The sequence below is a fragment of the Thamnophis sirtalis genome, unplaced genomic scaffold (genome assembly GCF_051295495.1).
Source record: "Thamnophis sirtalis isolate CommonGarterSnake01/CBP01778 unplaced genomic scaffold, rThaSir2_p1.2 scaffold_7, whole genome shotgun sequence".
NCBI classification, from domain to species: Eukaryota; Metazoa; Chordata; class Lepidosauria; order Squamata; family Natricidae; genus Thamnophis; species Thamnophis sirtalis.
In genome coordinates, this window is record NW_028261387.1 from 86,012,934 (window position 1) to 86,027,000 (window position 14,067).

Consider the following 14,067-nt stretch of genomic DNA (forward strand, 5'->3'; position numbering starts at 1 on the left):
CTCTCCCAAAAAAATGTGGCAAGAGCCATTACTGTTGAAAATGATGGGGATAGGGTTAAGGAGATGGGACTGATCATGAAAGCATCTGGAGGGGGGGAGATAAGTTTATTGAATAAATGTATTTTATTTTTATGAAATGAAATAATGTAAACAATTCAATTAAGTATCAAATTATTAAATTTATATTTAATAAAACCTGAGCATGTAAAAAAAAAAGTACAGGATTTAAACTCTGCTGTCACAGCTGGCATCCTGATTTTTACATGCACGCACACACACACACACACACACACACACACACACACACCTCTTTCAGTATTTATTTACCGTATTTTTCAGCGTATAAGACACACTGGAGTATAAGATGAACCAATATTTTGAAGAGGCATTTTTTTTAAAAAAAGTTTTTGCACTCTGCAGACCTCCCAAAAACTGCCTGTTTTTTGTCAAAAAAAAAAAAAGGCATGCAAAGCCTTTAGGAGGCTTATAGATTTTGCCCCCCCCCCCCGAAGGCTGGGGGGGGCAAAATTGAGCAAAAAGATAGCCCATTTTTGCTCATTTCTGCCCTATCCAGCCCGCAGGAGCACTCTGAAAGCCTCCTAAAGGCTATGCACAGCCATTTTGGTGAAGGGGGCAGGCTTTGGGGAGGCCAAAGGTGATGTATTCAGTGTATAAGGCGCACCCCAATTTTCAGCCTCTTTTTTGAGGGAAAAAGGTGCGTCTTATACTCCGAAAAATACGGGTATTTGATTTCTATTGAAAAGAATATATTTTTAAGGGAGAAATTCCATGGATTCCCTCAGTTAGAGCCCATGTCTGCTTGTTAAATTTAATGGTCTTGTCTGAACATAGTTATTAGAGATGTGAAGCTTAATTCCTCATCAGCTTTCACTGGAGAAGGTTTGAGAGATGAGGAGCCTGAAGGGTTGAGGGACAGAGAGAAAGAGAGAGAGAGAGAGAGAGAGAGAGAGAGAGAGAGAGAGAGAGAGAGAGAGAGAGAGAGAGAAGGAAGGAGGGAGGGAGGGAGGGAGAAAGAGAACATCTCTAGTTTGAAAGGAACTGTTCCATTCTTTGTCACTCTTCCAATCTGTCACTTCACTCTGCCGCCTACATAGGCCAGCCATTGCTCCAGAGTAATCCCAGTGGGTAATAGAGAAACTGCAGCTGTTGACTCTTCTGGTTTTTCAGCCGCCAATCTTGCTATTCACCTGAAATCTGTAGGTGTGTATCTTATCTGACAAGTGAGGATATCCCCCACCCCTATTTTCCTTGTCTCCCTCATATTCGAACCAGCCCTTCAAAACCGACCAACTTCTTTGACAGGAGATATTCCATAAACAATGAGTCAGCCTTCACTGTTGATGACAGCAGAAATGCATATATATTTTTCCTCAGGATGGGTTTCAATTCAAAATTGTCAAGAAAGTGCAACAGTATTCATCATATGTTGCTCTTGGCATGCTACTTAAATATATATGACTATATAAAGATACGGATTTAAGCAGCCAATGCTTTCCATTTTCATTGCAATGACAATTCCCAGTGAGTTGTTGGGCTGGGGATTTTGGAAGTTGTGGTCCCAGCCGAGATGGAGGGCAGCTATTAAATTCATTATAATGATAATCATAATCACTGTTCCCAGAACCAAGCTGGCAGGAGGCAACAGGTTCACGAGGGTTGAATCACAGAGCTGGTGGAAGATTAGATTATGGGAATTACATGGAACATCTCTATGCTTTAGACAATGCTCTGACAGGACAGTGGGGAATGGAAGGATTTATACTCCTTGCAGTCAGCTTCTCCACTATCCAGGAGTGAAATCCAGCAGGTTCTGACATGTTCTGGAGAACTGGTAGAGGAAACTTTGAGTACTTCAGAGAACTGGTAAATGCCACCTCTGGCTGGCCCCAGAGTGGGGTGGGAATGGAGATTTTGCAGTATCCTTCCCCTGGAGTGGGGTGCGAATGAAGATTTTGCAGTATCCTTCCCCTGAAGTGAAGTGGGAATGGAGATTTTTACAGTATCCTTCCCCTGGAGTGGAGTGGGAATGGAGATTTTTACAGTATCCTTCCCCTGGAGTGGGGTGTGAATGAAGATTTTGCAGTATCCTTCCCCTGCAGTGGAGTGGGAATGGAGATTTTTACAGTATCCTTCCCCTGGAGTGGGGTGGGAATGAAGATTTTTACAGTATCCTTCCCCTGCAGTGGAGTGGGAATGGAGATTTTTACAGTATCCTTCCCCTGGAGTGGGGTGGGAATGGAGATTTTTACAGTATCCTTCCCCTGGAGTGGAGTGGGAATGGAGATTTTTACAGTATCCTTCCCCTGGAGTGGGGTGGGAATGGAGATTTTTACAGTATCCTTCCCCTGGAGTGGAGTGGGAATGGAGATTTTTACAGTATCCTTCCCCTGGAGTGGAGTGGGAATGGAGATTTTTACAGTATCCTTCCCCTGGAGTGGAGTGGGAATGGAGATTTTTACAGTATCCTTCCCCTGGAGTGGAGTGGGAATGGAGATTTTTACAGTATCCTTCCCCTGGAGTGGAGTGGGAATGGAGATTTTTACAGTATCCTTCCCCTGGAGTGGAGTGGGAATGGAGATTTTGCAGTATCCTTCCCCTGGAGTGGGGTGGGAATGGAGATTTTGCAGTATCCTTCCCCTGCCACGCCTACCAAGCCACGCCCATAGAACTGGTAATAAAAAAAATTGAATTTCACCACTGCCATTATCCTGTCAGAGCTGAAGAAGCTTCTTGGATGAGAAGTGAAATGTCTTCAAAGAAAAAAAAGAACAAAAAAATCCAGTTGCCTCCTGAAAGAAAAAGCACCTTTTGGCTGAGAATCAGAGGTTTAAATACATTTCTTATCAGGTTCTTCAACATGAGAACCAGATGTTTTGCCACAAAGTTCTGTTCCTTCCCCTTATCAAGCCGAGCATGATAAATGTAGTCAATGCATGAAGCTATATCAACGCCAGTGTTTCCAAGTGAGGTTTCTTTGGCACCAAGCTAGCAGCTGAAGCTAGGAAAGAGCAGCTAAAAGTGATTTGTTGGTGGTGACACTTTGAAGCTGAATGTCTCTTCTCCCACCAAGAATACCACTTTGCTACTTAGCGTGCGCAATTGGGGGGGAAGGGGGCAGAAAGGAGGGGTTGGAAAGGGAGGGTCCCAGAGATGAAATGCTACTAGTTCAGGCCAGTTTGCCCGAACCAGTAGTAAAATAATGCTACCGGTTTGGGCGAACCAGTTATTCCAACGATCAGCTGTGCCACACAATTTATATTTGCTAGAAATCGCGCGGATCAGCTAATTGTTTCACATCTGATTGTCAAAACTTTTAAAACATTTGTAAGCATTTTTTTTTTACTACCGGTTGTTTGCCCTAGCAGCTGAAGCTAGGAAAGAGCAGCTAAAGGTGATTTGTTGGTGGTGACACTGAAGCTGTGGTGAAGCTGAATGTCTCTTCTTCCATCAAGAATACCACTTTGCTACTTAGGGTGCACAATGGAGGGCAGGGCAGAAAGGTGGGGTTGGAAAGGGAGGGAGGGCCCCATAGATCAAATCCTACTAGTTTGGGCCAGTTTGCCCAAACCAGTAGTAAAAAAAATGCTACCGGTTCAGGCGAACCGGTAGTTCCAATTGTGCAACGATCAGCTGTGCTGCGCAATTTATATTCGCTAGAAATCACATGGCACAACTGATTGTTGCACAGCTGATCATCAGAACCTTTTAAACTGTTTTTAGCATTTTGTTACTACCAGTTCACCCTATAAAAGTTTTTAAAAAGTTCTGACAATCAGCTGCGTGACAATTAGCTGTGCTGCGCAATTTATATTCACTAGAAAGCAGGAATTCTTGCTTCCTAGCTAATCTAAATCACGCAGCACAGCTGTTTTGCCCCATCACTGTTCTATTTACCTTTGCAGACTCAGAAAAGGCTTCTTAGCGCCTGCGGTGTGCAATGGCGCAAAGCGTGCATGCGCACGCGAAGCCAACCAGTAGCAAACTTCAGAGCATTTCACTCCTGGAGGGTCCTCTCTTTCAAATGTCACCATTTCTCAGTTATTCCTCTTCCGTGCATCTCTTGTTTATCCTTTGGGTCCTAAGTGCTGGATTTCAGGGTGGGCAGAAGAGGCAAATGATTCACAGAGCTCTATTCAGTGACTGTGCAAGTGGAGATATTTATGTGGGGAAAAGCTGTCAGAGAAGGGAGTGCAGAGTTGGAAGTCAGCTGTGCAGATTAATGACATGGGTCATTAAAGCAGGGCAGGCAGTAGGCTTGAACCTCAGCTAATAAGACATGCACACATACACGCACACACAGTTGCACAACCACATACACTGCAAAAGCTTGGAATCTGTGTGCGGAGAAAACGCCTTTGTTACCTTCTATCCAGGAACACTTACTAATTGCCTCATCTATTGTGGCAAAATCCAGGACCCTCTCCATGAAATTGTCATGTCCTGGCTCCTTGTCTTAATAAATCTCTCTCTTATCATGATGATTTTGCTTTTTTAAAGCTGAACAATCCAGCCTGAAACCATACATTAGCCACTTAAAGCAGGATAATGGGCAGAAAGTCTCCAATTGCCTGCAGTAGCGATTTGTCTCCCAAACAGCATGTGGAGATGGCTTCTCATCTTCTGTCTGGCTAAGAAAACAGTTGCCCTGGATACTACTCGCTCATCCTCATGGCATCGTAACTCCTTCATAGATGCGTTTGTTGCTCAGTGAAGAGTCCTTATTTTTTTTCTTACAGAAGGAAGAGGAGAAGGAGAAGGAGGAATAGAGGGGAGGGGAAGAGAGACCATTGTTTGGTTAGATAGTAATACCTTGCAAGTCCAAGTAGGAACAGACCTGGATATATTTCAATGGGCGAACTTGAAAATCTCAAAGCTGTAAGATAGGAAGGTGCAGGAAAAAGAAAGGGCTTGCACTACACACCCCAAAGGTATTTTTGTCAATCTGATTTCCTCTGCATGCACAGAGCGTCCGTGATGACATCTGGGTGGGTGGGCAGCAGAGGTGGGTTCCTACCAGTTCGCACCTATTCAGTAGAACCGGTTCGTCAAATCTACCGAACCAGTTAGAAGAGGTTCCACCAGTGGACCCGGAAAGCAGGCCACACCTACAGAAGAGGTTCCAAACGTTTTTGAAACCCACCACTGGTCTTGGATATGATTATTCTACACTATCATGCTCAAGTTTACATCATATTCTCATGCATGCCAGTGCTGTGTATGAGGTAATTTAAGGTGGTTCTGACAAGTGTCGTCGGCATCTTCATATCCGGTCACATGGGTGGCAAGCCACTCCCATCCGGTCACATGGGTGGCAAGCCACTCCCACAAAGAAGGCCACACCCACAGAGTAGGTTCGAACAATTTTTGAAACCCACCACTGGTGGGCAGAGTCTCCCACCCCTGCTGCCACTACCAGCTTGTCCAAACCGGGGCAGACCACCAGAATACCACTTCTGCCCCCCGCTCCCTGCCCCAAGGATTCCACCTCTACAAAGAGAAAACAAAGCACTGGGAAAGTTGGCTGAAAGAAGAGAAGACTGAATATTGTTGTGATGGTATCTCAGTGACATTCTGTGTTTGTGTGTTTGTGTGTGTGTGTGTGTGCATGCATGCATGTGTGTAACATTCAAGATGGTAGTCCAGCAATCACTGGAGGTTTTCAAGAAGAGCCTGGACTGCCGTTTTTCTACAATATGATACTCGTATATTTGCTTGTACTTAACATTTTTGGTCAATACCACAATTGTTCTGGTTATTTCCAATTTTTCTGACAGTGAGAACAGTCAACCCATGGAACAGAAGTTGCCTTCAGAAGTTATGGGAGCTTCATCACTGGAAGCTTTCAAGAAGAGACTGGACTGCCATTTATCAGAAATGGTGTAGGATCTCCTGCTTGGGTGGATGGGGGTTGGACTAGATGGCCTACAAAGTCCCTTCCAACTCTGTTAATCTGTAAACACAAAGGTCCATCCCATTTCTACACATGTCAATGGTTGTCTCTGGAGATTCTGAGTCATCCGGGTCATGGTTGTCCCAAAGATGCTTTTTTCAAGAGGCAACTGGACTTTCTGGTTTTTCTTTGAAGACATTTTGCTTCTCACCCAAGCAGCTTCTTCGGCTCTGACTGGATGGTAGGGAAAGGAAGGATTTATACTCCTTGCAGACAGCTGGTCATTTATATTCTTTTGGTCATTTTGTTCTGACTGATGCTTCTTGGATGAGAAGCGAAATGAAAACAAGGAAAGTTCAGCTGAAAAAAAAAATCACCTTTGAGACATGACAATGACAGCTCTATATACAAAGTTCGGGATCTTGATCTTATAATCAAGAAATTACTATCTTGCCCCACTCCTAAATGCTGAATACTCTTCAAATGCACAAGGGAAAGACAAGACCTGTTATCCATCGTTGCAAAAGGCATGATGATAGGTTCAGAGTAGGGAAAGCTGGCTAAATATGACAATTAAAAAAAATCTAAGTACCAGGAATTGCCACAGCTGGAAGCTAAATTGGGTTGCCAAAAATGTCCCAGCAAAAGACAAAAAGGAAACACATGGAATGACAGTTCTCAATTATGTTAGAAAAGAAGTCATAGTAGCAATGACTTTAGATTCTTGCCCTGACTAGATGGATTCAACTGCATCAACACAGCCTCTTCCAGATCAATGGTTATATGATTATGGCATAAATTCAATTTGTGATATGAATCATGAAAGTACAGGCTGGAACTCCTCTGATTCCCAAGACCATGATGCCATAGAAAATTCTATGCCAAAATGACAGTTTTTTTCTTAAGTGAGACTTGAGAAAAACCCAAACGAATACGTATGTGCATACATTTATTTCAAGCATTTACATGGGTGCCCAATTTGATCGATGTGATTCTGGGTGATGTACAACAAAAATTAAACGTTAATCGTCATCCCCCCCCCCAAAAAAATCAATGATGCATCGTTAAAACATAACCTAATTGTGCGACATGATGAATCAAATGGACCACAGGAGATTCCACTCACCTATTTAGAAAAGAAAAAGAATGAATTCATGGATTAATTGTGTTATGCAATCACTGTCATAAAATTAGTTGAGGATGAAACATTTGCCAAGCGTGGTAGTTTACTTTTCATTTTCAAAATATCAATAGCAGTTGGGAACTTTTTGTTCCCAGGGCTAAAATTCTTTCTGTTGTATAATTTGGAATGGCTTGCTGTTTAAAATTGATTAAACCCACTAGATGGGATCATTCCAGATACTTAGATAGCAGCATCTCCAGCAGGCCAAGAAGATGCAAAAATGCTGGCACATTCATGATGATCCTGACTCCCACTTGCACCCTGATGTCTGATACTAGTACATAATCACGTGATTGTTATCATACTCTAGTTTCATTTACTCCTCCGTTGACCTCCATGGACATCCATATATATCTAAATGATAAGAATAGAATAGAATAGATTAAGATTAAGATTTAGTTTATTTGTATGCCGCCCTTCTCCGGGAGGGACTCAGGGCGGCGAACAACTCAAGGGGGAAAAGGGGATACAAACACAATACACGTAATTAAAATACACAAGAGTCATACAGCTACACAGGTCGAGAGGGGAGGGGAACTCATCAACCCCAGGCCTGCCGGCACAGCCAGGTTTTGACGGCTTTCCGGAAGGCCTGGAGAGAGGTGAGGGTCCGAATCTCCGCGGGGAGTTCATTCCAAAGGGCCGGAGCTGCTACAGAGAAGGCCCTCCCCCAGGGGGTAGCCAGATGGCATTGGCTGGTAGACGGAACCCGGAGGAGGCCGACCCTGTGCGATCTAACGGGTCTATGGGAGGTAATTGGCAGCAGGCGGTCTCTCAAGTACAGAGAATCACAGAGTTGTAAGGGACTTGGGAGGTCTTTTAGTCCAGCCCCCTGTTTAGGCAGGAAAACTTACACCACTTCAGACAAATATTTATCCAACATCTTCATAAAAAGTTCCAGTGTTGGAACTTTTTCCTAAAGGCTATCCATGCCCCCCCCCCCACTTTTTTTTTACAACAAATGAGCCTGTTTTCATGAAAAACAGACTGTTTTTTGCTCGTTTTGCCCCCCCCCCCCCCCGGAGCACTCTACAAGCCTCCTAAGGGCTATTCATACCCTTTAAAAAAAAGAACAGGCCCGTTTTTGTGAAAAAGGGGCCATTTTGGGGAGGTTTGCAGGGTGCAAAAACTTTTTTTTTTAATTTGCCTTTTCAAAACCTTGGTGTGTCTTATACTCTGGTGCACCTTAGTGTGCACAACCACGTACACCTGCAAATCTGGGTGCATCTTATACACTGAATACAGCATTTTTTGCCTCCTGAAACCCTGCCCCCTTTACCAAAATGGCCCTGCAGAGCCTTTAGGAGGCTTCCAGAGTGCTCCTAGGGGCTGGGGAGGGCAGAAATGAGTGGAAAGTGGGCCGGTTTTTGCTCAATTTTGCCCCCCCCCCAGCCCCCAGGAGTATTCTATAAGCTTCCTAAAGGCTATTAATGCCCTTTTTTTGAAAAGAAAAATGGGCCAGTTTTCATAAAAAACAGGCCATTTTGGGGAGATTTGCAGAGTGCAAAATCTTTTTTTGAATTTGCCTCTTCAAAATCTAAAAAATACAATAACTGAATAAGGCAGGCAAGGCACAGCCCTTCAGTGTAGAATAATCCAAGGTCTTGGGCCACAATTAGCATGATGATTGAGGGGGTCATAAAACTGTTCCTCTTTTTAACCTTAAAATTATAGCAATAGCACTTAGACATATATACCACTTTACAGTGATTTACAGCCATCGCTAAGGGGTTTACAGAGTCAGCCTCTAGGCCCCAAACAATCTGTGTCCTCATTTTACCCACCTCAGAAGGATGGAAGGCTGAATCAACCTGGAACCTGGTGAGATTTGAACTGCCAAATTGTAGGCAGCCGGCAGGCAGCAGAAGTACCCTGCAGTACTGCACTCTAACCACTGCACCATCGTGGCTCATAGAGGGAATGTTTGATGCTCAAACTGGCATTTCAGGATTTTATTTAGATATCCAACCTATAATGAGTTTTCTAGCTATACCCATCAGATTTCTTCTTGGAAAACATAGAAGAGACATCTACATTCCGCAGATGGTCTTTATATATAAAAGCAAATTCTAACTCAATCTTAAGAAAAACAGCCTAACAATACCAACAATTTGATAAGGAAACCAATTACCCAGGAGGATAATTGAAGTCATTTTTACAGGATGTATTCAAGCCATAGCTAGGCAGCTATCTGTTGTTAGGATATTTTCACCAGAAGCAAGTAGTTGAACTAATTAGCCCTTTATGATTCACCGTTCTTCATGGATGAATTGGGTTTATATTTTATAACTCATACCGTGTATGTCTTCAAGTCAATGTTGACTCATGGCAACCAGCTGAAAAAATCTCTGCAGTTTTCTTGGTGAGGTTCTGGAAATGGTTTGCTATTTGCCTTCTTTCTAGCATTGAGAGAGAGAAATTGGCCCCCAGGTTACCCAGCTGGCTTTGAGCCTAGGACAGAACTAGAATGCACATTTTCCTAAATTCTATCCTGGTGCTTTAATCACTACATCAAACTGGTTCTCATCCACGTCCTCTTAATAACAGAATAGGAAGTTACTCGGAGATTCAGATTAACAAAGTTGGAAGGGACCTTGGAGGTCATCTAGTCCAAACCTCCCACCCAAGCAGGAGACCCTACACCATTTCTGACAGAGGGCAGTCCAGTCACTTCTTGAAAGCTTCCAGTGATGAAGCTCCCATAACTTCTGAAGGCAACTTCTGTTCCATTGGTTGACTGTTCTCACTGTCAGAAAAATTCTCCTTATTTCCAGGTTGAATCTCTCCTTTTGCAGTTTCCATCCATTATTCTTGTCTGGCCTTCAGGTGCCTTGGAAAATAGCTTGACCCCCTTCTCTCCGTGGCAGCCTCTCAAACATTGGAAGACTGCTCTCATGTCTCCCCTGCTCCTTCGCTAGACTAGCCATGCCCAGTTCCTGCAACCGTTCTTCATATGTTTTAGTCTCCAGTCCCCTAATCATCCTGGTTGCTCTTCTCTGCACTTTTTCTAGAGTCTCAACATCTTGTTTATAGTGTGGTGACCAAAACTAGACCTTCTAGTCCAACCCCATGCTCAAGCAGGATATACTATTTCAGACAAATGATTGTTCAATCTCTTCTTAAGAACCTCCAGTGATGGAGCACCCACACCTTCTGAAGGCAAGCCGTTCTACTAAGCAATTGTTCTAACTTCCAATGCATGTTTCCAATGTACCATGGCAAAATAGTTTCATACTATTGCCAGAAGAAGTACATAGAAAAGCCCACGGAGTTGTAAGTAGTCAAGCTTGGCTCAAAGGCATCTTTATCTTTTTCTGATCAGCTTCAACAAAAATGAAACATGATCTCATTGGGTTGTTAATATTGATAAACTGGGAACTGCTGGAAGAAAATAAATGGCATTTACAGTAGAGTTTGAAAGCAACAATTGTTCCTCCACATGATCGATTAAAAGAGACATCCAGCCCTGTTAGCATCAAATTGACAGTCAATGTCAGAAAAATACATGAAAGAAAAAATTTTTTTTAAGGAAAGTGAGTTTCAAATAAGCAAGCCCAAATGGACTTACTTCTTCTTCATCAATATCCAGAGTTGAAGACCAGAAGAAGACAAAGCTGATTCACAAAACTCAATGGTCACACAGGAGATGTTTTCAATTAATGTATTGATTGATCAAATGTAGAGACCACCAATCTGAGCTGCGGTGGCGCAGTGGTTAGAGTGCAGTACTGCAGGCTATTTCTGCTGCCTGCTGGCTGCCTGCAATTTGGCAGTTCAAATCTCATCAGGCTCAAGGTTGACTCAACCTTCCATCCTTCTGAGGTCGGTAAAATGAGGATCCTAGATTGTTGGGGGCAATAGACTGGCTCTGTAAGCTGTTCAGATAGGGCTGTAAAGCACTGCAAAGCAGTATATAAATCTAAGTGCTATTGCTCTTCCTTCCTTCCTTCCTTCCTTCCTTCCTTCCTTCCTTCCTTCCTCCCTCCCTCCCTCTCTCCCTCCCTCCCTTCCCTTCCCTTCCCTTCCCTTCCCTTCCTTCCATGGCGCAGTGGTTAGAATGCAGTACTGCAGGCTAATTCTGCTGACTGTTGGCCGCTGCCTGCAATTTGCCAGTTCGAGTCTCATCATGCTCAAGGTTGACTCAGCCTTCCATCCTGGGTAAAATGAAGACCCAGATTATTTTGGGGAAAGATGCTGACTCTGTAAACCACGTAGAGAAGGCTGTAAAAGCACTGTGAAGTGGTATATAAGTCTAAATGCTATTACTATCTCCCTTATGGAATGACCCTGTTTGTTTTGCTCAGTAAATTCATAAATTGCGGAATCTATTTCAATCTATTCCTTGGAACAAAGGAATTCCAAGAACCATTTATGTTTGTTAGACATTCAGAAAATCACCCAGCCAAAAAACCTCGAAGCCACAGTAACAAAACTCTCAGAACTATGCAATCTATTTTTTCCCCATATAACTGTAGTGGGATACAACTGGTACGCCCCAGTACGGGCATACCAGTGCCTGCTGGGAGCACCAGGTACCATTCCGGTACGGTGCTCCGGAGGGCCCACCCACCCTCCTTACCTGTATTTGAGCCGATCGGGGCTTATGCACACGGAGCGTACAGCGCCTGCGTGATGCTCCGCCGAGCAGCTGCACTGTCGCGGAGCCGTCGCGGGTGGTAACTACGCATGCACCGTACCAGTTGCAATGGGATCCGGAACCCACCACTGCCATAAAGCAACCACATTCTAAAACAACAACAACAAACAAACAAAACAGGGGAGGGGAGTGACATAATTAAAAGAAAGCAGAGACATGAAAAAGAATAGATTGGCTTCTAAGAAGTGGTTGCAGTTTTTAAAAAATCAATAAAAGCTGCATCAATATGAACAGAAGTTAAAAACAAAAACAAAATTAAAAATAGATGTATTTTCTCCCTCTTCCCTTAAGATGCTCTTTGAAGAAGGTTGTTTTGAATACAGTCTTACCTTCCACGTAAGATGGGAAAAGGTATTTTGAGGTGTTCTGTTTATTGCCATAAATATTGCAAATAGAATCCAGAGTCTTTGTCCCACTATTATTATTATTTACTTCTTACAATCCTGAAAGGCTGACATTGTCAAATAATGCTGATCTAAAATCACTCAAATGTGTTTTGTAGCTGAATGGAGGAGCAGACTCATCATACCACACAGGTTAGCTTTGATTTCATTTCAGATACAGAGTCCTCAATTTACGACTGCAATTGGGATTGGAACTTTCCTTTCTAAAGGTGGTGGTGGCTGAGTAGGTCACGCCCAATTTTACAACCTTTTTTTGCTTCCATCCTTAAATGAATCACCTTGGTTGCTAAGTGAATTGCATGATTGTTAAGTGACTCCAGCTTTCCTCTTGACTTTGCCTGGTGGAATTCAATTAGGAAAGTCACAAAAGCAATCATTTGTGCATGCCCAGGATGCTGCAACAGTACCACTTCAGTGGGAAAGTTAACCGCATTTGTGACCCGACAAATGCGCGCACAACAAAAGTGCACCGACAAAACCACGGTGCAAAAACCGTCCATCAACATGCCCACAACAGTACGCTCACAACAGCGCACCGACAGAAGCGTGACTTCAGGTAAGGTAAGGGTTAGTTTCAGGGTTAGGTTTAGGGTTAGGTTTAGGGTTAGGTTCAGGGTTAGGTTTAGGGTTAGGTTTAGGGTTAAGTTTAGGTTCAGGGTTAGGTTCAGGGTTAGGTTCAGGGTTAGGTTTAGGGTTAGGTTTAGGGTTAGTTTCAGGGTTAGGTTTAGGGTTAAGTTTAGGTTCAGGGTTAGGTTCAGGGTTAGGTTTAGGGTTAGGGTTAGGGTTAGGGTTAGGGTTAGGGTTAGGTTCAGGGTTAGGTTCAGGGTTAGGTTTAGGGTTAGGTTTAGGGTTAGTTTCAGGGTTAGGTTTAGGGTTAAGTTTAGGTTCAGGGTTAGGTTCAGGGTTAGGTTTAGGGTTAGGGTTAGGGTTAGGGTTAGGGTTAGGTTCAGGGTTAGGTTCAGGGTTAGGTTTAGGGTTAGGGTTAGGGTTAGGTTCAGGGTTAGGTTTAGGGTTAGGTTTAGGGTTAGGTTTAGGGTTAGGGTTAGGGTTAGGGTTTGGGTTAGGGTTAGGGTTAGGTTTAGAGCACACTTCTGTCGGTGTGCTGTTGTCATTGCGCTTCTGCGCTCATTCATCGGCGCAGTTTAGAACTCACGGTTTTCTCGCCGCGGTTTTGGCGGGCACGCTTTTGTCGGGCGCGCTTTTGTCAGTGAACCAATGGCATTCTATGCACCTTGGCATATTGTCATGCCAGCCACATGATCATGGAAGTATCTTCAGATTATGCTGATTCCTTTGACTACGAAATGAACAGATTAAAATTGGTGGAAGAGACCTTGTAGGTCATGTAGTTCAACCCCCACCACCACCACGCTACATCATTTCTGATAAATAGAAGTCCAGTCTCTTCTTGAAAGCTTCCAGGGATGAAGCTCCCACAACGTCTGAAGGCAATTTCTGTTCCATTGGTTGATTGTTCTAACTGTCAGAAAATGTCTCCTTATTTCTAGGTTGAATCTCTCCTTGTTCAGTTTCCATCCATTATTCCTTGTCTGGCCTTAAGATGCTTTGGAAAATAGATTGACCCACTCCCTTCTCTGTATAGCAGTCCCTCAAATACTAGAAGACTGCTATCATGTCTCCCCTAGTCCTTCTTTTCATTAAACTAGACATACCCAGTTCCTGCAACCGTTCTTCATATGTTTTAGCCCCCAGTCCCATAATCCTCTTTGTTGATCTTCTCTGCACTCTTCCTAGAGTCTCCACATCTTTTCTACATCATGGTGACCAAAACTGGATGCAGCATTCCAAGTGTGGCCTTATTAAGGCTTTATAGAGTGGTATTAGAGTGTGCTTGATGAACATCACTTACTAGAACTAGACATGACTGAGCAGGATAAATCTTTACCTATTT